The 25437-nt window shown below is 27.6% G+C and overlaps 1 protein-coding gene across 1 annotated transcript in view; it reads left to right on the forward strand.

Moving 5' to 3' along the window:
• The first annotated feature begins 4466 nt into the window (after positions 1–4466).
• Positions 4467–25437, forward strand: part of LOC117182335 — a 603484-nt gene continuing 582513 nt past the window's right edge. The window contains exons 1-2 of the mRNA XM_033375494.1: positions 4467–4757; positions 17625–17987. The gene's annotated coding sequence lies outside the window, so the exon portion shown is untranslated. The remainder of the gene's footprint in view (positions 4758–17624; positions 17988–25437) is intronic.

The following is a 25437-nucleotide window of genomic DNA, read 5'->3' on the forward strand; positions in this document are numbered from 1 at the left end:
GTAAAAAATATAATAATAGTATATCTTTGAAGGGTAAAAGTAGTTTTATTTATTTATAAATTTAAATGAATATTAATTACAATTTAAAATGGTAATATTCTCGCGCGATGATGATGTCATAATGTGACGTCAGAGGTTTTCCATGCACATCTATATATGTGCCCCAAAAGGCTTACGAAGAAAAAAGTTGTTAGAAATAGTGCAACGTAACACTCTCTGATTTCGGTTATGTTTTGTTATCAATTTTTGTGAACAATGATTCCTTCACAAAATTATAGTTTTAAATAATAAGAAGGAAAAGGGAGGGATCATAAGGTTTTTTGTAAGTATCTGCTAGGAAGATCTCACATTTCTCCATCTAAAAAAAAAAATAAATACTGATTCCACAAACCGGTATTTCATGCAGCGAAATGTTACCTTACCGACAATAGACAATCCTCCAAACCATGAAGACAGAAAATCCACAATATCGATCAAGTTAAGAATCTTCAATAACAGAAAATGCTTAACGTCTTAATTAGACTAGATGGAAAATAATATTTTCAAATGAAAATGAAAATTATTTGTTGAAAAAAAGTGCCTACTTCTTCACTCCATTGGGAATCGACCCACAAAACACTAAAGTTACTATTAACACCTAGCTAAAAATAAGCGTTATTTTCTTGAATTAAGAGTTCTTATTCTGATCCGTCTAATAGCTTAATTGGAAAAGCACCTGATCGGAAGTCAGAAGTTTTGTGATTCGATTCCCAATGAAGTAAAGAAGGATTAGGATCTTTTTTTTCAAGAAATAATTTTAATTGTAATTTGAAAATATTATTTTCCATCTATTCTGATTAAGACGTTAAGCATTTTCTGTTATTGAAGATTCTTGACTTGATCGATATTGTGAATTTTCAGCCTTCATGGTTCGGAGGGTTGTCTACTGTCGGTAAGGTAACATTTCACTAATAATATAACAGATTAATTTAAAATAATTACATGTACCATTAACAGCTAGTTAAAAATTAGCGTTATTTTCTTGAATTAGGAGTTATTATTCTGATCCCTCTAATAGCTTAATTGGAAGAGCACCTGACCGAAAATCCGAAGTTTTGTGGTTCGATTCCCAATGGAGTGAAGAAGGAGTAGGATTTTTTTCAGGAAACAATTTTAATTTTAATTATAAAATTGTTTCGAAAGACATCTTAATAATACATAGGAGTCTATTTTTAACAATTTCTATGAAATATATGTGTATCTATTAATTTTGTTACTTTATCGCCGCGTTTTTCAGCAGTATTGAAATATTCACTTTCAGCAAAAATTCAATGATCATTAACACATTTTATTGCAGGAAAGTTGTTTAATGACGCTCTAACATATTGAGCCGGGCTTAAAAAATTAAATTTGTTTAAAAATCGGTTCGAAAAATAATTATAGGTTTAAATATCACTGCGTTTTTACACCGGTATGCAATTTGGAAAACCTCTGACGTCATACGTCACTCGCCAAATAAACAATCCTAGAAATCACGTGGTTTTTTAAGCATTTTTAAGCTTTTTTTTATTAAAAGTTCTAATAACTCAAAACGCTTAAATACATTTTTGACCACACATTTGAAATTGACAATATTGATGCTTAGTAAAAACAATTTTTTGAATGAAAACAATTTTTTCAGAAATAACTCTATTCCTGATACGCGAGTCACTAACTAACGATTTTGCACTCGAAACTTACTTGCGAAAGGAATTAATATCTAGAAAGAACTTTAAAAAGCACATCTTGAAATGATCTTTGCAAGATCAAAACAGCAAGGACAGTAATTAAAGTATCAAAGCTGAGGTTCAAATTTTCACTCCTTTATAGTCGGTTGTCAAAAGCAAAGATTTCCGCAAAAAAACTCTCTGACCTTTAAATGACCTTGCAAAAGTAGATTAAGGTCAGTATTTTTAAGGTTGTTGTCACATTGGAGTTGAATATTCCTCATAAAGGTACATTAACTACGATTATTCTATCTGAAAACGCAATGGAATATCACAACCACAGTTTTCTTAGCATTTAACCTTGAAATTACCTTCCGATGGTCATGAAAAAAATTTTTTAATACCATTTCGGACTTAAAATTTTCCACTCTTTTCGCATCTGGTATCAAAAATAGGGTTACTTCTTAAGGAATATTCAAGGACTAATTGCCACAGAATACAATTTTATTTTGACTCCTCAAAACCCCTTTAATCGTGCTCGGAAATTGCCTACAAAATGGAACATAACAATTTGATTTGAAATTCATGCTAAAGACTGTTTTTTTTTTCCTCAATTTAATCAATATGACTTTTTTTCGAATATTCGAATTTGATCGAATGTATCAAATCACTTATAAGTGACAAGTTGTAAAGTATTTTGAACTATTTTTGAATTATTTAAACAGTTATTATTTGTTTATATAATTTTTTCCTCTGTAAATCGTGGAAATTATTATTTTTCGGGATAGATGATACAGTTGGAAAATGTGAAAAGTAATATTTATTATAAACATATTTGTTATTTATTTAAATAATTCTGATTTCTTAAAATAATTGTTTCCCTTGTAAATTGTGACAACCTATTTTTTCTGAAATTAATGACACAATTAAAAAATGTTGCAAGTTATATATAATTTAAAAATAATATTTGGCAATTATTTAAACCATTTCTATTTTTGGCTGAAAATTGACCTTCTTTAGAGAAAAACTAGTCTCTTTTCGTAGAAAACTAATCTTCTTCATATAAAGTGTTCCCTTTTTTCGGTGAAAAATGCAAGTATTTGGTTTGAAATTGAATGTTTTGTTAAAGTTCAACTGATTTTCAGAAAGTTTGTCTTTTGACTTGAAAGTTCAACAATTTGGTCAAAAATTTTGTTTTCTTTCTTAAATGAAAAATCTTGACTTATTGATTTTTTGTTTTTCTGATTGGAAAGTTCATCATGTGTGTTAAAAATTTATTTCTTCCGTTGAAAATTAGTATTTCTTCAAAAATTCTTTTTTTTTATTTAAAATTATTTTTTTACTGAAAATGTAACATTTTCAATTTTGGTTTAAAATTAAATTTTTTTACTTGAAAATTTGTCTTTTTCGGTACAAAACTAATCTTCTTTGTTCGAATTTTTCTCTTTTATCGTTAAAAATGCAACTGTTTGGTGAAAAATTAATTTTTCTATTGAAAGTTCCACAATTTGGATGAACTTTTTTTCTTTCTTGACTGAAAAATCTCGACTTGTTGAAAATTCGTCTTTTGGGTTGGCTAATTAATTATATTAGGCAAAGATTCATCACCTTCGTTAAATATTCGTTTTGTTTTCGGTTGAAAATTATTTTTTTTACTGAAAAGTTAACTTTTCTATTTTTTGTTGAAAATTGCTGTTGTTTATTTGAAAATTCCTTTTTTTTGGTTGATAACTAATCTTCTTTATTTGTAATTTTCTCTTTTATGGTTAAAAATTAAACTTCTTGGTTGAAAAATAACTTTTTTGTTGAAGTTTAAACTGTTTAACAGAAAATTCGTTTTTTGGTTTGAAAGTTCAACACTTTGGATGAACTGTTTTTCTTCCATCAATGAAAAATTCTTACTCATTGTAAATTTGTCCTTTTTTTGGAAACTTATTTATTTTAGATGAAACTTCATATCTTTGGTTGTAAATTTTTATTGTTTAAAATTGATCTCTTTTAGTTGAAAATTTAATTATTTGTTTGAAAATAATTTTTTTTATTCTAGTTTTTGGGAAAATTAATCTTTTTGTTTGAAAATTCGTCTTTAAAATTCTAAAATTCATCTCTTTTGATGGAAATTTATTCTTTTTTAGTTAAAATATCAACTATTAATTTTTTTGTTCAGAATAGATCTGCGTATGTTGAAAATTTAACCATTTGGTTGAAAATTCTACTATTTTGTTAAAAATCTATCATTTTTGGTCAAAAAATTAACTTGAAAAACCTTCCGTTTGGATAACAAATATATATTTTCTGGTAGAAAGTTAATCATTTTTGGTTTAATTAAATTCGTAAATGTGACTTTTTAATCTGAAACTTTATTGTCTTATTCCGTCTGCAAAAGATTCTATGTTAGAAATGTTAGGAGATTAACATTCTAGTCTTTCAATATCAGGTAATTTCGAAATTGAAGTTTTTCGGGCACCCTGGTTATTCATAATCAGGAATGTTTGACGCGCTTTTTAAGCCATAAATACAGACTATTTAGAAAATGTCTTTAGTTATAGAACTCGTTTTTTAAACACTACATGACTCAATCTACTCTTGAGTCATAATCTGAAAGTTGCAATTCCAGTGGTCTAATTCTAATCCTATAATATATAATATTTTTTAAACTTAAATGACAATATTCCAAGTACCTAGAACTCATTCTTCTTTTATTACGCGTCGTCAGTCTTTTTTTTCTTATCGCGAAATAGAAGCCAAACCTGAGATAATCGCGCACTCCTTTACAAAACGAATGTTAAGTGCCTGGGCACCTGTTTAGATAGAGTCTCTCCTGCCACCTGCTGTAAGTGCCGCACGAGGGCCCGAGGCCTGACAGTAGATGCGGCCTGGCGACGTGCGGCAGCTTGGCGGCTCATCTCTTAAAGCGTTTTCCCCTATGTGCTTGCTAAAAGTTTCTTTTCACGTGAAAATTAATCTTCTTCTTGGAAAAATAGTTCCTAAAGCCCTGGAGACTTTAAACAATTATTTTTTCACTCGGACACTTGATTTCAAATTTACCTGATTCAGTGATTAAAAATAGAAGTGAGTGATTTAATTGCTACTCTTGGTCAAGTCCATTAGTAGAAATTATAAATAAAAAGTAATTAAATTTTTTTTATAGTCTTTTATTTTATTGTTTATAATTTAAATTTCTATGCAGAGAGTATTCGATTAATATTGGCGATCATCTTTGTTGCGAATTGTCTACAGTTTACAGAAATCGTATTATTATCCGCATAAAGAATGGAATATTAGCGTCAAATCTTGCATTCAATCACGCGTTTCAATTATAAGGTGTCATTATCTTTTGATAAAATAATTGCTTCATTTCATGGCAATCATTGCTCATATATTAAACTTACTTTTTTCTTTTTATTTTACTTTGTTTACCAACCTTGGAATTTGATTTAAAAATTGAAAACTATGAACTTGTATGGAAATTTTCAGAATCATATGAGCCAAAACCTTAAGATTCTCTTCAAAGGAATTTTGATAAATGAATAGCAAAAATATGATTTCTAATATATTGCTTTTATGGATGACTACAATTATATTCTTACTTGTGTTTTTTAAAATTGTTTCGTTTTATTAATTAAAGTTTAGAAACACGTAAGTGTAAAATGAGATCATGTTTGATTGATAATACATTAAATTCTTTGTGATTAATTTAACAGCTTTGAGAGTGTACAAAAAATGAATAAAATAATTGGAAACTAATATTTTTGAAATTAATATATTTTACTGTTCACTCACACTGTTTCTTTAATTTTCTTTCGAAGTCAATCAGTTCATTATTTTTTTATGTCGGACAATACTTAGAATAAAGAAAAAACCTTCAGTCTTTTTGACTTCTGATATTAGTTTCAGTAAAAAAATGTAACTGTTAAGATCTATTGCAATCACATTTTTTTAGAGCAGGAGTGAAAACTTTAACCTTCTCAGTTTATTCTGTAGCAAATAAAATATAAAAAATGTTAATTTCTTTTATAAAAAATAAGAGTTTTATGTTTAGAGCCATGAGATTTTGACAGATTCTATAAATTACTTAAAACCTATAATTCCTTAAATTCTCTCAAATCCTTGAATATTCTAAATTCCGGAAATTCCTTGAATTCTCTAAATTCCTTGAATAATCTGAATTCGCTAAAATTTTCTTTTACTTCCCTTAATGTTTTGAAATGCTCTGAAATTTATGAAATTATCTGAATTTCGTGAATTCTCAAAATTCCCTGAATGCTTTAAAATTCTTTAAATTCACGGAATTCCATAACATCCTTGAATTTGTTGAATAATCTAAATTTCTCGAATTCCTTTAAATTTTGATTTTTCTAAAATTTCTGAAATCATTCAATATTCTGAATCTCCTGAATTTTGTGAAGGTTCCGATTTTTTTTAATTCTTTGAATTCTTGGGATTTCTCTAATGACCTTAATGCTTGGAAATCCCTAAAATTCTCTGAATTCCTAAAATACTCTTAAATACTTCAATTTCTTGAAATTCCCAAAATTCTTTGAATATCTTCATTTCTATTAATTTGTCAAATTCCCTGATCTCTGAAATTCTCTTAGTTCCTTGAGATCTTAGAATATCTTGAATTCCTTTAATATTCTGAATTCTCTGAAATCCTTAAATATTCTGAAACTCTGTAATTCCTTGAATATTCTAAATTCCGGTTATTCCATGATCTCTCTGAATACCTTGAATTGCTGAAATTATCTGAATTTTTAAAATTCATAATGAATTCCCTGAAATCTTCGAAAATCATGAATTCCTTTAATATTCGGAATTTTCTAAGTTCTCTAAAATCCTTAAATATTTGGAATTCTCTGGGCTGCTGAGATTGATAGAATATTATAAATTATGAAACTCCTTGAATTCTTCGAATCTCCTGAATTCCTGAAAATCTGGGAATTACTTTAATTTGCTGAATTGAGAATATTGAAGGAATTCAGAAAATTTTCTGAATTTCTTAAATATTTTGAATTCTCTGAAATCCCGAAATTTCTTTAGAATTCTGTACATTATTTTAAAGCTCCTGGAATTCAAGAAGTTCTCAGAATTCGTCGAATTCTGCAAAATCAAGGAAGTACAAGAATTTAAGGAAATCAGAATTTGGTAGAATTCAAGGAATTCATATGATTCAGACAATTTAAATGAATTCTGATACACCCGGGAATTCCGAGGAATTCAGAATATTTCAAGCAAGATAAAATAAATCAAATGGATTTTAAGGATAAATACATTGATTTAAAAAAATAAAAAATATTTCAAAGTAATGCATTCATCAAAATTACTAATTTAATGCTTATATATTTGAAATTTAAGTATTTCACTTTATAATAATTTCAAATTGAAATACTACACTAATCTACAATTTAAAAATGTACAAAAATATTAAGAACTGATTATTTTTGAGGTTGCTTCACAATTTTTCAAGACCCTTTTAACATTAATCTGTGAAAAAATTAATCTTTTTTGCATGAAAAATAAAAACATGCATTTCATATTATTATTTCTTTAAGTGATTAATCTGTACAATTTAAAATTGGAATCATATTCTAATTTTCCATTATTCCCCAAATAAAAATCGTTTGTAATCCTTTTTGACGGTGTTAAAGTAAACAAAATAAAATTATCATTACACCAACTACATGGCAATTTTTGGACTAAATTTACGATTCTATTACAATAAAATGACAGATTTTAAAACATCTAAAAATGTCAAATAAACACTGAATATTAGGATGGAATTTGGCATATACCACAGATGATTTTGTAGCCTCGATTATCAATTTATGAATACAAATTATTGTCCGGTCTCTTTTTTCTTACAGTTAAATAAATAATTAAACTTATTTATATTATCAAATATAGAGGTTACTGAAAATTGCCTGCATACTATATTCACAATCCTGATCTAACTGAGTGAATTACATGACTCGATCTTATATATGTATCTTGTTTAAAATAAATGGGACTAGAAGATCACTTTGGAAGATTTGAAAAAATTGAAAGCACGTGAGTCTGAAATGGGTCGCGAGCTCTGAGTGAAAATTGGCTGCCAATACCGCGAGGCGTGATAAATTACTGCAGTAGGGAACAGTCTAAGTTACTTCCTGTCTTTGGATTTCTTTATATAATAATCTAATGGGCAAATTAATATTAAATCAGACAGGTTCTACATTTCAAGTAGCAGAATCTCTTGGCGACAAAACATGTTATTTTTTAGAGGAAATTAGGCAACACATATTTTTCCGACTTAAGAAAAAAAAATGTTGCACTAAAGTTACGAGCATTTGAAATTTGACGTCTATTTTAAAATGAAACAAAAATTCTTTCTTAAACATTCTATAATGCTTATTCTAATTCTGATGTTCCAATTCATCGGAAAATTGGAAACGAAATCGAACCATATTTTTTGCCAATTTTTGGTCGAGTTTGGTCTTCTCTAAGGAAGACACTCTGTGATTTGTATGTGTGATAAACAATTTTGTTATCAAGAAAGTTTATCATCATGCTATTCTTATTATCTAAGGCTTTTTTAAAAATTTTAAACTTAACTCATAGGATGAAATTTGTGATAACATTATTTATTAAATTTTTATTCAAATTTTCTATTATAATGTGAATATAATTATTCCAATTGAATATTCCTTAATTTTAGTATAAAATTCATCTCTTTGGTTGACAATTAATTTTTTCAACTCAAAATGTACCTTCTTTGGCGGAAATTAATCTTTTTGGTTGAAAATTCATCTTTTTATTGAGAATTGAAATATCCCAGTTAAAGATTAATAATTTTAGTTGAAAATGGATCTTTTTGAATAAGATTCAACTATTCCAGTTGAAGATTCATAATTTTGTTTGTAAGTTCATCAATTTGGTTGAAAATTCGTGTATTTTGTTGAAAAATCGTCTTTTTTTGTCACTATAAATGACTGAAGGTTAATGTCTTGGCCGCTTGGGGCGTCACTGGTATATTCAGTAACGATGTATTAGTCATTGTCGTTAGTACTTACTGTTTGAGCCAGTGAAAATCGGAAAAATATTGGTTCACCAGTGATAACTCAAAATACTGATTCAACCAGTTAAAATTCCACTGGTTTAGTTTCAGAGAGTAGAGAATTGATCAACTTGATTCTAAATTCTTCTTTTTGGTTAACATGTATAGTATTATACTTAAAGCAGCTTAAAGATTCATCATTTTAGTTGAAAATTCATCACTTTGGTTAAAATTTTTGTTGTTAAAAATTAATTTTTTAACTGAAAATTTAAGTATTTCATTCTTGATCGTAAACTGATACTTTATAGTTCAAAGTAAAACTATTTGGTTAAAAATTGACCTTGTCAGTTGCAAATTAAAACATTTGGTTAAAAATTCATCCATTTTGTTGAAAAATTTTCTTTTTTGGTAGAATACTTCTTCTTTTTGGTTGAAAACTAATAATTTTTTGTTAAAAATTTATGATTTCTAATTAGAAATTAATTTTTGTAAATAAAAATGTAACTATTATGTAATATAGTTATTGTTTTAAATTAATTTTGTTACTGAATATTTAAAAATTTAATCTTTTGTTGAAAATTGATAGTTATTATTTAAAAATTAAACTATGTTGTTAAAAATTAATGCATTTTGTTAAAAATTGTTCTTTTTTGGTACAAAATTAATGTTGTTAATTGAAAATTCAATTACTTGGTTAAAAATTGAACTACTTTGTTAAAAAGGCATGTTATTATTTAAGAATTCTTCTATATTTTTATATTGAAAATACAACTGTTTTTTTGTAGGAAATTTGTCCTTTTTGCTTCGAATTTAACTGTTTTATTGAAGACTTGTCTTTCTGGGTTGAAAAATCTATTATTGTGTTACAAAATTAAACTTTTAGTTTAAAAATTTAATTATATTTTTAGAGAATTTATCTGTCTGGTTTCAAAATTCAATAATTTGGTTAAATTTTTTTATATAAAATAAAAATATTGTTTGTTAAATACAATTTATTACATTTTTTTCGAGAAATCAAATTTTTTGGTTGACTTCAGCTGTTTGTCCTTCATATATAATCTCCGTTTTATAAAATTTAACTATTTCGTTAAAAAATCATTTCTTTTGTTTCCTGAAATTTGGTTTTTTATAACTGAAAATCTGGAACACATTGAAATGAAATGGAGACGGGATACTCGGGATGCCTTCGAATTGGGGCCAATATCAATTAAAAGACGTTTCTGACACGAGGACATACCAATCCCTTTCCAATAATTTTTTTTAGAGGGAGGGGGGGTACACGCAATATCAGTGTAAATAAAAAAACATACAAGAAAATCAAAATTTTCGATAGTAAAAATATAGAAAACGGTCAGAGAGCGATAATTTTTATGGGCAGATTCATGTTCAGCATAAAAAAATACATAATATACGCCAGTTTCAACCAAACCTAAGGGAATCGGGTTTTTGCGCAGTTTTACCAAAATGTATCTTTTTCATTTAATAATTCAACTATTTTTTGGGAAATTTTATATTTTTAGTTAAAAATTCAAGTGTTCTGTTGAAAATTTAATTATTTTGATAAAAATCAAACCATTTTCTTAAAAAGTCATTTTTCTTTGTGAAAAATTTAACTGTTTTGATGAATAGCCGTCTTTTTGGAAAAATGTGTCCTTTTCGATGAACAATGAAACTTTTCTAAAAAAACTCGTGTTTTTGTGTTAAGTACATTCTGTTTACAATATTTTTGTGTAGCAATAGGTGGAACCTGCCTGATTCAAAATGGATTTGATCTTATTTTTTTGATAAAAAAATGGACGTTTCAAAATAATGAAACATGCAATAAGTGCATCATAATAAAAAACATATTTGTGATTTTATTAATGAAATCTGGGAAATAAAATAGAAGATTTAGGACTTGAAGAGACACAAATTTATTAGGGGCCTTTGTCGAATTTATCCCGTTAATTTCGTTGGGTTTTATTTTTATTTTTATTTTAGGGAGTCATCAAAACCAGTCCAGGAATCTTGTATACCGTAAACTCGAAAGGCGCGAATCGTAGCTGGTAAAGAACTATGTAGTGAACCGTCAAGGTTGTGTGACGTAACTCGGTGTCATTCACAGATGTTTACGTGCATAAAGTAATACGGTAGAGCGCAAGGTAGAATGCGACGGAATGCAATGTCCGATATTTAAATAATTCCATACTAAATGATTTTAGCGAAATATAACCCAGAAACTAATGTTTATAGAATATTTTTAATATCCTTTCAAATTAACCAGTTTTAATATTCATTAAAACCCAATTTATGATAAACTTCCTTTTACAACGTCCAGTCAATTAAATTATTCACGAGAATAATTGCTTTCATATAAATTCCTTTTAGATAGTAATTATTGTTGTGCAGTTATTACAGAAAGTTATTTCAAAATGTAAAGTTATTGCGCAGGGACTTGATGAAATCATGAGATTTATTGTTACACTCAGAAAAATAATTTTCTTCATGCAACAAAATCCTTTTGTTGGCCACATTTGGTTGATTTCAACTAATATTTTGCTTAAACGAAAGAAATTTTTGTTCAGTCAACCAAATTCGGTTGGTTCAATCAATCAAAGTTTTTGGGAGAATTATTTGGTTGATTTTAGAAAATTCTTTATTGATTTAACAGCATTTTTTTATTCGATCTACCAAATAATTTAAGAGAACATTTTACTAGAATCAAGAAAAAGATTTTTCTACCAAAATGGTTTGCGAATTCAGTACGATCGCTGACTCCAATTCAACATGAAGTCCAGCGTTCGAGACTTCGTAACATCGCGAGAAAAAAAAAAGTTTGCATTTCGGTGAACCTTATCAAAATAAGTGATCCGGAAACAGAATCGATTGGGATTAATTGATTAGGTGGAAAATACGTAAGATTACTGTAATCTTTGTGTTCCTACGATTGCGTGATTAGATTTTGGATCACAAAGAAATAGAACGTTTTTTGGAATCAAATAAACTATCCAGCACAGTGTACACTAAATGGCTTGCCTTGGAATTTTCTAGTCTTGTGATATTTAGTAGTTTAATAAACTACTAAATAATTTACACATGATAACACAGTTCCTTGATGAGCCATTTGCAATTTACATTGTGCGGGGTCGTTTATGTTCAGATGAACTACAAGTTTTGGTTAAATCAACCAAATTCTTTCCTTGAATCAGAAAAAAACCTTTATTTGAATTAACTAAAATATTCTCTTGGATGAAGCAAAATGTTTTCTTGGATTAACCAAACATTTTTCTTAGACCAAACAAAATATTTGCTAGTATAAACCAAAATATATGGTGTAATGAAACAAATTTTACTGACAAAACAATTTTCTTGGTTCAACCAAATATTTTGTTGTCCGTATGATAACCATAGTCTAGGGTTGACTCAACAAAAATTTTGTTCATTCAGCCAAACCTTTTTCTGAGTGTACACCCATGGAAATGTATTTTCGCAATAAAATACCATAAAATAATATAGTACAGACGTGAACTTTTTTAGTTTTTACATTTTTATAGAGTTGGAAAGGATGAAATTATGATAATTTATTTTTTTTCTGGATTAAAAGATGCCATTTTTTTCTTTTTAACATTTTCATTTAGTTTAAGAGAAGAATTCCTTATTTTTAATTTTGGAAGGGAGGACATTTTTTTCCTGAATTTGAAAGGCGTTCTTTTTATTTTTAACGTTTGTATTCAGTTTGAAGGGAGGAAATTTTGGATTTCATTTTTTCCTGAACTAGAAGAGGATCCTTTTTTTTTGATGATTTTTATCGATTTGAAACGGGGGAATTTTTTAGTTTCAAATTTTATCTGAAGTGGAAAAGGGAAATGTGTTAAAAATTTTTTTAAAATAATTTTATGTAAATGGAAGCTCAATTTGAATTTAAAGAATTCAAAATGGTAGCGTAAATTAACACTCTTCAATCAGAAATCTTTGGACTGTTTGATTTATAAAAGTTAAAAATAATGTTTTTTTCTTCAATTTAATGGCTTTTCATTTTAAAAATTTTAATCGGAAAGTGTTAAATGCTTCATTTTTATACATGTGTGTTTCTAGTAGATTGTTATCCATTGTATTTTTAAAATCGTAAGAAGTTGTAAAACATTTTACCAGAAAGTACATTTTTTGGCTACAAATCAGATACTCTAATAATAAAAAAAAAACAACAAAAAACAGGGTGTTGCTAATTTATGTCTTGATTTTTAACTCTATAATCTGAATTTAAACAAATTTAATATGCAGTTTTGGAGACATAAACCATGGAAAATTAAAAGCAGCCGTAATTGAACCTTTTTGATATCTAAACTAAATGTTGATTTTGAAAATAGAACTATACTTTGAATCTTAAGAATGTAACAATACGTGGTTTCACAAGACCTTCTTATTCAATATTTTTGAAGTATTTTTCAAATATTGCTTCAGTCTAAAATTGCCTTTTTTTAACCTATTAAATTTGACATTTTTTTATTAAGATAAGCAATTATAACTCAAGTATAAAAAACTGAAAAATTGAACCTGACTTGTTTTTAATAGAAAGCTTTGAATCGTTAAAGCCCCAGCTTGCTAAATTTAAACTTTGAATATTGCAATTTTTATTGTTTCATTATAATTTTTTAATTTGTAAGTGACAGTGTTGAACTTTTAACAATTAAGCAATTCATAATCTTAATCGAATAAGAAATGAAATAATATAATTTCTAATTTAAAAAGTGTTCACTACAAAAATGAATTTGCTTAAAATGATATAATTTTGGATATTTATAAATTCGTTAATTCGTTTTTTAATTTAGAGCGTTGAAAATAATGACCTAAATTTTTAGTTTTTAACCAGATATCTTTGAACTGTTCAATTTATAAGAAGTTGAAACAAAAACTTTAGCAGTTCAAACGGCATTTAATTATAAAAATGTCAATACAAAATTGTTAAAAAGTTTCCTCAATTTTCGAACAAGTATTTAGAGGATTTTGAAGCAAAATTTTTACCATTATAAAACTTTCGAGAAAGTTTGGGTTAGTTTAAGAAACATTTAAAAGTTTTGAAAATATTTAAAAACATTTCAAAGGATTTCCAAAATTGTAAAAAAGAATCCAGAAAATTTTAATGAAATTTTATCTTTTTTAATTTGTAGGAAAATTTCTTGTTATTTTAAGTGATATTTGGATGGTTTCGAAATATTTAAAAGATTCGAGAATAATTTAAAAATTGAGAAGATTTCAGGACGACTGAAAAATTCCGAAAAATAAAATCCCCGCCACTGTAAAATTCCCAAAATTATAAAATTTCTCAGATATAAAAAACCTGAATCAAAAAATTCCTGAATAATGTAATTCCCGAAAGTTTGTAATGTTACTGAATTTTTAAATTCTCGACAGTTTGTAATAGTAATTAAAATAAAATTTATTGTTCTTTGTTTAAAGTTTTTAAAATTATTGATTTAAGTTAAAATAAGAATAGTCAAAAAATATATTCCTGAATATATTTATATCAATAAATATATATAAATATATCAATAAATCAATCCTGAATTGAATTCTGCAATGAAAATGTTATTAGGTTTGCAGAAAATTTAGGGAGGAATTTATTTTTTTGTTCGAGGCTCACGTGTTTTTAAATTAATTTTTTAGTTCCATTATAATATAATTATTGTTATCTGAAGTTCATGCAATTATAAAAAAACTTTAAACATTACAAAAAATTGTTTGATACAAATATTTGATAATTGTATTTTTAATAAATAAATAATAATAATAAAAAAAAACATTTCTTCAGTTGTTGAAATTCGGGATTTTTATGTTTCGGGAATTTTATTATTTATAAACTTTGCAAATTCTGGAATTTGACAGTGTCGGGAATCTTATTTTTCCGGATTTTTCAATCGTTCCAAGATTAAAACAATTTTTAACCAATATAGATTTTTGAAGATTGTGAGAAAAAAAATTAAAAAGCTTTTAAGTATTTAACAGGTTTCAAGGAAATAAACAAATTGTATTGAGATTCATGAGAAAATTTCAAATGATTTTTTAAATTTGAAACACGAATTACGAGTGTAATAATTTTAAAAAGATTTCAAAAGATTCATTAAATTTTAGAAAAAGAATGTAAAATATTTTAAACAGAATTTTTTACTTTTGTTGAGATTACAAAATTTCAGTAAAAATTCAAGTAACTTAAAGAAATTTTTAATTTTTTAACTATTAAAGGTTACATTTTTTTGGTGTAGATTTTATATTTTAAATACAAAGAAGTTTCTCAAGAATTTTGAAAGGTTTTGAAAGAATCATTAAAATGTAAAGATTTCTGTGAAAATTTCTAATGATTTTTTTATTTTGAAAAATGAGTTTTAAGAGAAAATTGAAAAATGTTTCAATGTTTTTTTAAAACACTTTTGTATTTTTGTTAATTCCCTGAGTTCTTTAACTCATTTTCCACCATATGCTTATTTTTAACATTTTTTTTGCAAAGATAGCTTTGATATATACTAAAAAAGTGTCTGTTTTTTAAAAAGAACTTGGTCTCAAGTGGCTAAATCGATAGTATGTCATCATTTTCTTTGACATAGTTTATAATCTGATTCGTTTAAGATTCATTGGGTAAACTTCTGAGACAGAAACGTACAAGCTCTACTCCTTAGGCAGGGAGGCAAACGCGACCGGAATAACATTATCTTTCTGCCTCTAGTCACTTTTTTCCGACACCTTTAACCCCATAGCACCGCAAAGGGACGTTTCTGGAATGCGTGTCCTTGACGCACGCAAGCGAATTCTTGTGGCCAATATTCTTCTCTAAACATTTTTTAATCATTCAGTTTTTGCACAGAAATAGCGTTTAATTATTTTTAATTTTTTAATTAATTGTTCAATTAAGGTGGATAAAGGATCGGAAAATGGCTGGAAGTTTCCGAAGACTGGGAAAACCCGGGAAATAAGAGTTTGATATCAACTTTTGTTAAAGGTTAAGTTAAATTTTTAACTTTTTCAATTATGAATTCATTCAGTTTACAAGGCATAATTTTAAAATCGTTTAGTCAGACATTTTTCATTTTAAGTCTTGATTTTCACATTAAAGTGATCAACGTTGAAAATTGAACTCTCTCAATTTGAAAGCCTTAGTAGTTAAACAAATTTAAACGGCGTTTCAAAACGTTATCAACTTTTTTTAGTTTTTAAATTATTTCAAATTAATCTGTTCCTAATTAAACGTGTTTATTCAAATTGAATTCTTATTCAAATATTGTCTCAGTCTAAAATATTCAATTTTGTACCCATTCCCTGTAAATTATTTTAATTAAAAAAATAATTTGCATTATTTATTAATGTTTGAATATTCCTTCAAAGTGAGCAAATATATGCAGAAACAAAAGTTTGAATTTCACATTTCTAATTTGAAAAGAAATGCAAGATTTTCTTTGACTTGGAAAGGATTAAAAAAAGGAACTTTGGTTTCTAATATTTTATAAATTGTAAGAACGATAATTTTTTATTCTTAACGTTTTTTAGTTAAAAAAGAGTTAATTTTGGTTTTTAATTTTTTGTTAATTGAGAGAAGGAACTTTTTTCTAATTTTTATAATTTGATACTTTTATTGAATTCACGAAAAAAACTTTTATATTTGCATTACTTTCTGAACTGGGAGAGAGAAATTTTTTATTTTAAATATTTCTATACAGTTTTTTTTGTGTGTGTTGAAAATTAATTTCAATACGTCGGTTGTTAAAAATTTACCTTTTTGGTAGAAAATTTATTTTGGTTTGGACATTCCATTTTTTTTATTGAAAATTGTTTTCTGTAACTAAAAATTTAAATACTCTATTTGGTTGAAGGTTAACATTATCTGTTGCTAATAAACTTTTTTAATTTAAAAATTCGTCTTTTTCAGTAGAAAACTATTCTTTTTGGTTTATAAGTATTTTTTTTAATGAAAAATTTCATTATTTGGTTGAAAGTTGAACTACTTTAATTAATTAATTTTTTAGTTGAAAGTATATATTCCATTTCAAAAAGTCTTTTTTTTTTTGTTAAAAATGCAACTATTTGGTTGAAAATTCATGCACTCTGTCGAAGATTCATCTTTTTCAGCAGAAAAATAATTATCTTGGTGAAAAATGTATCTTTTTGGTTAAAAATTAAACTGTTGGATTCATACTTTTTATCTAATTTGCTGAAAATTTAACAATTTTGTTAAAAAGTATCCTTTTTAGTTAAAAAGTTAACTATTTTATTGAAAATTAGTCTTTTTTGGCTAAATATAAATAAACTTGACCATTCAATTTTTGTTGAAATATTGTTCTTTTTTAGTTGAATCTTCAACAATTTGATAGAAATATTTTTAGTCGAAAATTCAACAACTTCATTTAAAATTCACGTATTTTCTTAAAAATTCGTCTGTCGGTAGAAAATTATTCTTTTTAGTTAATAGTTCACATTTTTGTTTAAAAATGCAACTATGAAGTTAAATTTGTTATATATTTTGTTAAAATTTGAAAAATGTTGTTAAAAAGTAATCCTTTTTGGTTGAAAGTTCGCAGGAGTCTAAAGCTTAGACTAAGCAATCCATTATAATTTTACGTAATCCAGAGTATTCTTAGGTAATCCAGACTGGTTCTGTATATAGAGGTAATCCAGGGTAATCTGATTCATTCCAAAGTATAATAATCCTTTTTATCAAATTGGTATAATTTAAATTTTTTTAACTCAAAATCAAATTATTCCATTCTTATTTGAAAATGGACCCTTTAAGTTAAAAATTGAAGCATAAGGCTAACATTTTGTATTTTTTTAGGTAAAACTTGAACTATTTCGTTGATAATTCACGTATTTTCTTAAAAAATCGTACTTTTTGGTAAAAATGTATTTTATTTTGGAAAATTAATCTTTTTAACGTTATCTAGGTTTAATTACGACTTTATATATTACACGACCCACTGATAAACCCTATCATAAAAAAAATTGAAAAATGGAAATTTTTAATTAAAAGGAATAAGAAACATAAAGGAATAAGAAAGGAATAAGAAAAGAAATAAATAAAAAAACAAAAATAATAAAGGAATAAGAAACACAAGGATGATCGTCAATAGCAAAATATTTTTGTGAAGAAAAGATTTTAATAAATAGCATAAATGTCATCATTCAGATTCAGAATTGAAAGAAATACTTTGTGAGTGATCATGTGTAAAGTGCAGTGTGTGAAGTGAATAAGAAAAGAATTATTGCATCATGGATATACTGTATTGTGCAATGCTGGTTACGTTTAGGTGAGTCGATGATGCCTCAATGCACGGTTACGAAATAAAGGTGGGCTTCGCAAATATCCGATTGTTGCATCCTTTCCTATGTTTATAATAGTATCCCACAATCATGTGGGTTTATCTGATTACATTTGAAAATAAGAGGACGACAATCTTATAAGGATCAATTTTTCGAAATTTTATTTTACATCAGGAATTTTAAGTTAGGAATATTCAGGCTGTCTTTTCACTAGGGTGGTCCGAAATTGCATTAGAAAAAACAAATTTTCCCGAAATTTTTTAAATAACGCCCGGAAATTTGTTCAAATCAATAGAAAAATAATTCCATGTTTTTTAAAAATTATATTTAGAGGTGGTGCGCCCCATGAAGTTTAAGAAATACTTTCCATAAGAAAAAAAGACGTTTTTGTACATTTTATTCAGAATCCTTAATATTAGCTGAATCGAGTTGAAACTTAACATTATCGTCACCATTAGCCATAGAATACAAATAACATATTACTGTTCGAATATCGCCCCTGTAAGTCTGTTTTATAGGGTCCCAAAAACACCCTATAAGTGAAAAAATTGGTTTTGCGAGTTCTTTCCGCTAATTATGATTTTTTTGCGGTTTTTTATAGCAAATTGGTTGTGATACATGAAATAATACTGTGTACTGATAGATGTTTACATATATTATTTAAACAGGGTATTAATATTTTTAGCAATTCTCTTAGAATAGAATTAGAAAGTCGCTGTTTTTACAAAAACATTGCACTTTTTTCCAATTTCTCATTAGCGGGGTTATACTTAATTAATGTTTAAAAAAAAAATGGTTTAAAAATGTATTATATTTTCGTTAATATTTTTGACTTTTTGTCCAATTTTTAATCAGAATGAAGAAATAATTAATTTAAGTTAACAACAAAATTGTTCGAATAATTAATTATTATTTTTAATAATATTCTCTTTGCATAATGGCAATACGTTGCGGGTTATTTTCTGAAATTTTAAAGTATTTGTGTATTGTTCACTTGGAATGACTTAATAAATAATTAAATTTAGAAAAAGTGATTGTTTAAACAAATTATTGTTGTTTATAACTATCTTCATCTATATCAATGCCAGCTAGTTGAGGTTTTGTTCTGAAATTTTTTACTTATTTAAAAAAATGTATTATTGTTTATAAATTCCTTGCCCCTTGAGATGTTATAATCAATTAATTATTTGTTAAAGGTCTTTTTGATCTTTATATATGGATATTGTCATCGGCGCGACGGGGGGAGGAGGCTGATATAAAATATGATCAATTCCACATTTTTATTGTACACTTTGAAATAAACTTCTTTTTGTAATTCGAAACAAAATTTTCGCAAGTCATTTAAAGACGTAATCCTTCCAACTAGTCATAATTATTCGATTTTTTTTGTCTCTTGTGTGAGATGATAGCTCTTTCATTCAAATTAATTTTTTTAAATGTTTATTGTCGAGATTCACTTCTTATTTGTTCATAACTAAAAAGTCATAGCAAAACTAAACATTGCGGGAAAAACAACTTTTTAGCATTACTCAAAGAGAAGATAGTTTTTTGCATCCGTCCACATACAGTCTCTTCAGCCGGTGTTCAACTTAAATGTGTAAATTTCATAAGATTTTCATTTCATTTTTTTTAGAATTCTGGTCTCAATAGTTTCAAAAATGTCTCTACAAAATATCAAGTTACACAAGTATATCTGAGGCTTGCAATGACCCTTCAAATATTGCCATTTTATGCGATTTTTGGTATGCCTAAAACTTTTGCATAACATTTCTGAGATATATTAAATGCGATAAATGCAATATTCACTGATAAGTGATCAAGCATATAAAAGTTCAAATAAATTGACTTATAATTTCCTGAACAACATCGAAGGAGTAAAAATTGGAAAGATTTTACATATTAAACTCCATAAGGCATAAAAATGGCTAGAGCAATAGCTGAAAGTATATATTTTTTTGTGTGAATAAAAAAAAATGGGTAATTTTATTTGCCTATGAGAAAGATTTGGTCAACATGCCCGTTGTAATTTCTCAAATATCATTTTTTGGGTATTTTTGGGTAAGATAGTCATGAAAAACAATAATTTGTTTAAACATTTATTTTTGCTAAATGTAATTAATTATCAAGTGCCTCCAAGTGAAAAATAGCAGGTTGGCCACATGATTGAATTTTCCAATTTCCCCGACATATCCCTGACTTTTCCCTGAAATTTAGACGAATTTCCCTAGCAGGAAAGTGCAGGAATGTGCCAAGAAAAATAGTGAAACAAGCCAGAAAAATGCGCTTCACATCGTAGTATCGATTAATTGAGTAAAGGACATGTATCTCAGCTATCAATATTTAAATAACTACAAATAAAAAACTAAGAATCGAATTCTACTTTTAAAGAATGTACATTGAAAAAAATTTATATTGATATTAGGAAGTTCTTACAAAATAATATTAAAACATATTAATTTCTATTTTCCCTGGCAGCTACTTGATTTCCCTGACATTTCGACTTCCCTGACTTCCCTGACATGTAGCCACCCTAAGTAGACAAACAGTTTATAATTTCAGCAAAAAACTCAACTTTCTGCTATTAGGCAAAGAGAACATTATTAAAAATGACAAATAAGTTGGAGGACGAAGATTTCCATAATTCCCGCATTTTTTAGCTTATAAATTGTTGCTAAATAAACTTTTTTTGATAAATTAATATTCCTTTCAACAGTGTATGTGGGCATTTCGACGAAAAGGGCTCTTACGGTGGGTTTTAGTTGATAGTCCTGAGATCTGATATCTTTTCACCGAATTCAATAAAATGCGTTTTTTGCTAGAACGGTTTATTTTTGCAACCTGAAGAAAATTTTAAATTTTCTAGAAATTACTACTACGCGTCACGTAATTTTTTTTGTTAAAGTTCCAACAGAAAAATTAAACTAGAGACAAATCTGGCAAAGTTGAAAAAAGAACCTTCTATCCGTAATTGCCTATTTTTATAGCTAACAATTTTTTTTTAAATAACTCATTTCATGCATATCCTACAGAAGGGTGGTAACAGGATATATGATATTGTTTATTTTTTAAAGAAAATTCTTACGGGGGGGGGGGGGGGGGGGGGGTTATGGGGTCTCTGAGCACAAATCTGCAACTAGAATCTTAATATTTAAATTCGAAGATGGCGAATCCAATATGGCGGATCAAAAATTTTGTTAAACATATACTTTGCTTTAAAATTTATAACTCGGGGGTTTTCCGGGTCGCTGAACATGAATTTGAAATCAAAATTTTAATTTTCCATAATTCAAGATGGCGAATAGAAAATGGCAGATCAAAAAATTTTATTAAACATATATTGAAGTCGCCATCTTGGATAATGGAAAATTGAAATTTTTATTTCAGATTCATGCTTAGCGATCCCAATGATCACCGAGTTACTAATTTTAGAGCCAAATACGTGTTTTTCAAATTGTTTCATTCTGCTATTTTCAATTCGCTATCTTAAATTTGAAAAAATTTAAATTCTGTTTACAGATTTGTACTCAGCGACCCCAAGTACTTCCGAGCAAACATTTCCAGCGTAAAATACTACTTTTATTTCGCTTTCCGTCCGCCTTTTTGAATTTGCCAAACTGACAGCAGATTCGTAATCAGCGACCTTCAAAGCCCTTAGATTCCAAGTTTCATCAAAATCGATTTATAAATAAGATGGGAAATGAATTTGTCCGAAAAACGCATTTTTTGGTATTTTTTATTTATAACTAATTAACAACAAATAAAATATTGTTTATTTTTAAGTAATATTATAGAAAAATCTATTAGCTAACATAAAAGTCTATAAACGTCTATAAGCACCAATAATTGTAAGTTTTTTAAATAAAAAAAGGTGATAGAATAGGTGGTCCGTATACGGATCGCTATGCAGCTAAGGGTTACCCGTGCAGAAATGACGACTTGGTTTTGGTAGGGTGCTAGTTATTTTGCCCTAACTTTATTGGGGCGCTGAACGGGAAATCTGGAAAGGACCCGACAAGAACGTCACGATTTGCAGAAAAGGCACTAGCCTAGACTCTCTGACCAGATTCGAGCGAGGGTGCCTTTCTGTTGCCCAACTAAACAGTAAGGTCCTTTCTAGTTCCTTGCTCTATTTCACTATTAATTTCTAATTTGATTATAGATCATGTGGTGACGTTTTATGGTTAACGAGATTTTGTAATAAATACAATTAAAGTTCTTCCCGGGTAGAAATTATAACATGTTTCTTAACATCCCTGTCTCTAAAAATTCTGAAGTGTGATGCTATGGTTGCAATAGTAAAAAAGTTTAACTAGCACATTGTCATAATATAATACCAGAAATTTTTCACTCACAGAAGGAAAATATTAATTCAAACGTAAAATACATTTTCTTTGCAAAAGTTAAATCTAAACATTTTTCACCTTCCTATAGCCCCTGACAAACACTCCTCCATTTTCTCATATTATTATTGACATTAAATTCTTAACTAAACTTCACACGTTATTCTAAAACTAAATTAATTGTGGAATTTGACTAGAGAAGACTTGTTACATATAACTAAAGGAGATACGCAGTTTATTAAAATATCCGCAAGCACCGAGAATCGAACGCACACGCACCGCACGCTTATAAGTCGAACACCTAATCCCCATAGCTACGATGCCACGCTGAGTACGAGATCATAAATACTTGACTGCATTCATCCGATACTTTCGAACTCAGGAAAAAAGGTTCTTAAAACTCGATTTGTTAAATATGATTTTCAAATGTACTTATATGATTTCAAATTGAATCAATATTTAAGAAAAATTCTTTTCAAATTTTGAAGGCACCAAATGTTTTAAATTTTATCACAAAAAATAAAATTTTTAAAAATTTGAGTCTCGGTAATTTTTTTAATCTTTCTTTTTTTAATTTAAGTATAATTAAGCATGATAACATTAAATTACTTTTTTGCACTTACAGCGATATTACCTCTTTTACCTGTAGAGGGCTTTACAAGGGCCCCTCGAGAAAATAATTAATTGATAGAAATTGTTTTTAATATATATCTTCATGAATAAAGCCTTTTATCTAGTTTGATTAGAAAATATAGTGCTAAAAAGTAAATGTCAAGTAGCACACGACAATAACCTGTCGAGGACCAGCCGAGGTAAAGCCTAGATTCTTCTAGCTAGAAAATCTGACTGCGGCCTCGCGTAAGAACCAATATTTGATTTAGCCATAAAGAGGCAATTTCTACCCGGGTTCTGCGATGAAGAAAATATTACATTGGAAATTAATTGTTTACACTGTGTAAACGAACAACAAAAAACTTACAATTAGTATGAAAAATATATTTTATTTATTATTTTTGAAGCTTATTGCAGAAATTTAATTGCAACACAGTCTATAAATTATTTTTACTCAGCGTAACTAAACTTTTATATATTTCTACACTTCTATTTCCCTCTGCATATCTCACTTTTCAAACATTTATTATCTTTAAGATAAATTACTTTCACGAGTGTCATTCTGAACATTTATAACCTCACTTTTGCCTTCTGCATTGTCACTTTCGTCCACTATTGTCGATTGCTCAGTGCGTAATTTTTTGTTCATTGGGTAACTTTTTTTTCCTGATTTGGTTTTACGCCCTTTTACTTTCTATGATTCTGTAAATAATAATAAAATAACTATTAATAAAATACCTAGTCATCAACCTCACAAGGCATCAAACTTTTGGAGCATATTTGGAGCTGCATTGGCGTGGACACAGTACTGGTTGTTTACCCGTCAGGTTTTGAATTTACTGTATAAATAATGACTCCTATGATTAAATTTATTCAAAATTCTAATTTTATAGATATTGCCAACTTTAGGGACATACCTTTCGTAATTGAATAGTGCCTGCCTAAATTCTAAGTTAGGATCTCTTTAATCTTCCTTGTAATTGTCTAGAAAACAAATAGAGGTAACCCTACCAACCCCGGACAAGAGCCTGAATTACATTTTCTAGTCAAGTTATCCTTTATAACGCCCGAACGGTTCCCTGTTTAAAGTAGGGAATATTAGGGCATTTTCTACACATGTATAGGTCTAACTTATACTCTTATAGAAGCGACCGCATTGAAATCGTTTTGTTGAATATGTGCATCTGTAATTTATTACATATGCATTTTTTCACTTTCTTCTATAAACAACTAATTAATATTTTAAAGACAAAGTTTTTAAAACCTGATGTAATAATGGGTTTTTGAATAGCATATATTTTTAATCTTAGAAAGCGAACACCCAGAGATACAAAAAAATTTCCTTACTTTACTTATTTTTGCAATAAAAAGTCAATAGATTTCTTGCAAAAAGGTTTTCTGATGCGCATCAATTTCCGAAATTGGAAAAAACTGGGTTTCACAAATGAGTTTTTTTTCTTCAAATCGATAGCAATCATGTGTTTTTACCAGGAAACCCGAGAATTAGTCGGTAGACGAAAATTACAAAAATAGTCATCACCCTTAATATATAAAAATCATATCTCATTTTACTCGAAAATTGGATTTTTAAATTGTCGAGTTGCTACTGACCGTGAAAATCTGGAATTAATCTGGAATTTTCAGGACTGGCAAGAGGTCAGGAAACAGCCAATCGTCTTTTTTAACGGGGAACTTTTCTAATTTGTTTTTACTTTTAAAATAAATAATCGTCTCGCTCCACGAAAAAAAATGTGTTTGCAATTTTGTTCAGTGTTACCGAACATCCCCGATAAAATATTGAAGATAATATTATATTTAAGAATTTGAATTTAATGTTTTTTTAAAAAATGAATGTTTATTTTATGCTGTATATTTATGAATTTAAAGCTTTTGATATTGATGAATCGTTCAAATATTAAAATTCCTTTTATAGTTGAGAATGAAAACTTCCTTTTTAGATATTCAAAATAACATAGGCGACATAAATTTATATAATTAATTACAAATAATTGGCATGTCTTCAAATATAAAATTTATCCATTCCCGATCGTTCCTGAAACATGAAAGTATAATGTTACCGAATAAAGCATATATTGAACTATGATTTCCTATCATGAATTCAAAATCTATATTCTAGATCCTGGGTCACAAAAGCGCGATTATCTTCTTTTTTAATTGAAAAGTTCACGAATATATTTTTTGTTCAAACATACTTTTTGTGATACTCGATAGGACCCTTATGAAAAAAACGCTAAATTTAGCTTGTTTTGAAAAAATACGTAATTTTTGTAGTTTTTGCAATCTTTATGTAGTTATTTCGTCGTGTTACCATATTGCGCTTATAAAAAACAAAAATAAATGAATTTTTGATACTATTTAATAACGTACTAATTGCCTGATTATTATAATATTGATTAATAAATTTTGTCACTTGATTCTCTTCAACTATTAATCAAACATTCACCTTAAACACATAAATAGAGCG

Source organism: Belonocnema kinseyi, chromosome 10 (assembly GCF_010883055.1).
Source record: "Belonocnema kinseyi isolate 2016_QV_RU_SX_M_011 chromosome 10, B_treatae_v1, whole genome shotgun sequence".
Lineage (NCBI taxonomy): Eukaryota > Metazoa > Arthropoda > Insecta > Hymenoptera > Cynipidae > Belonocnema > Belonocnema kinseyi.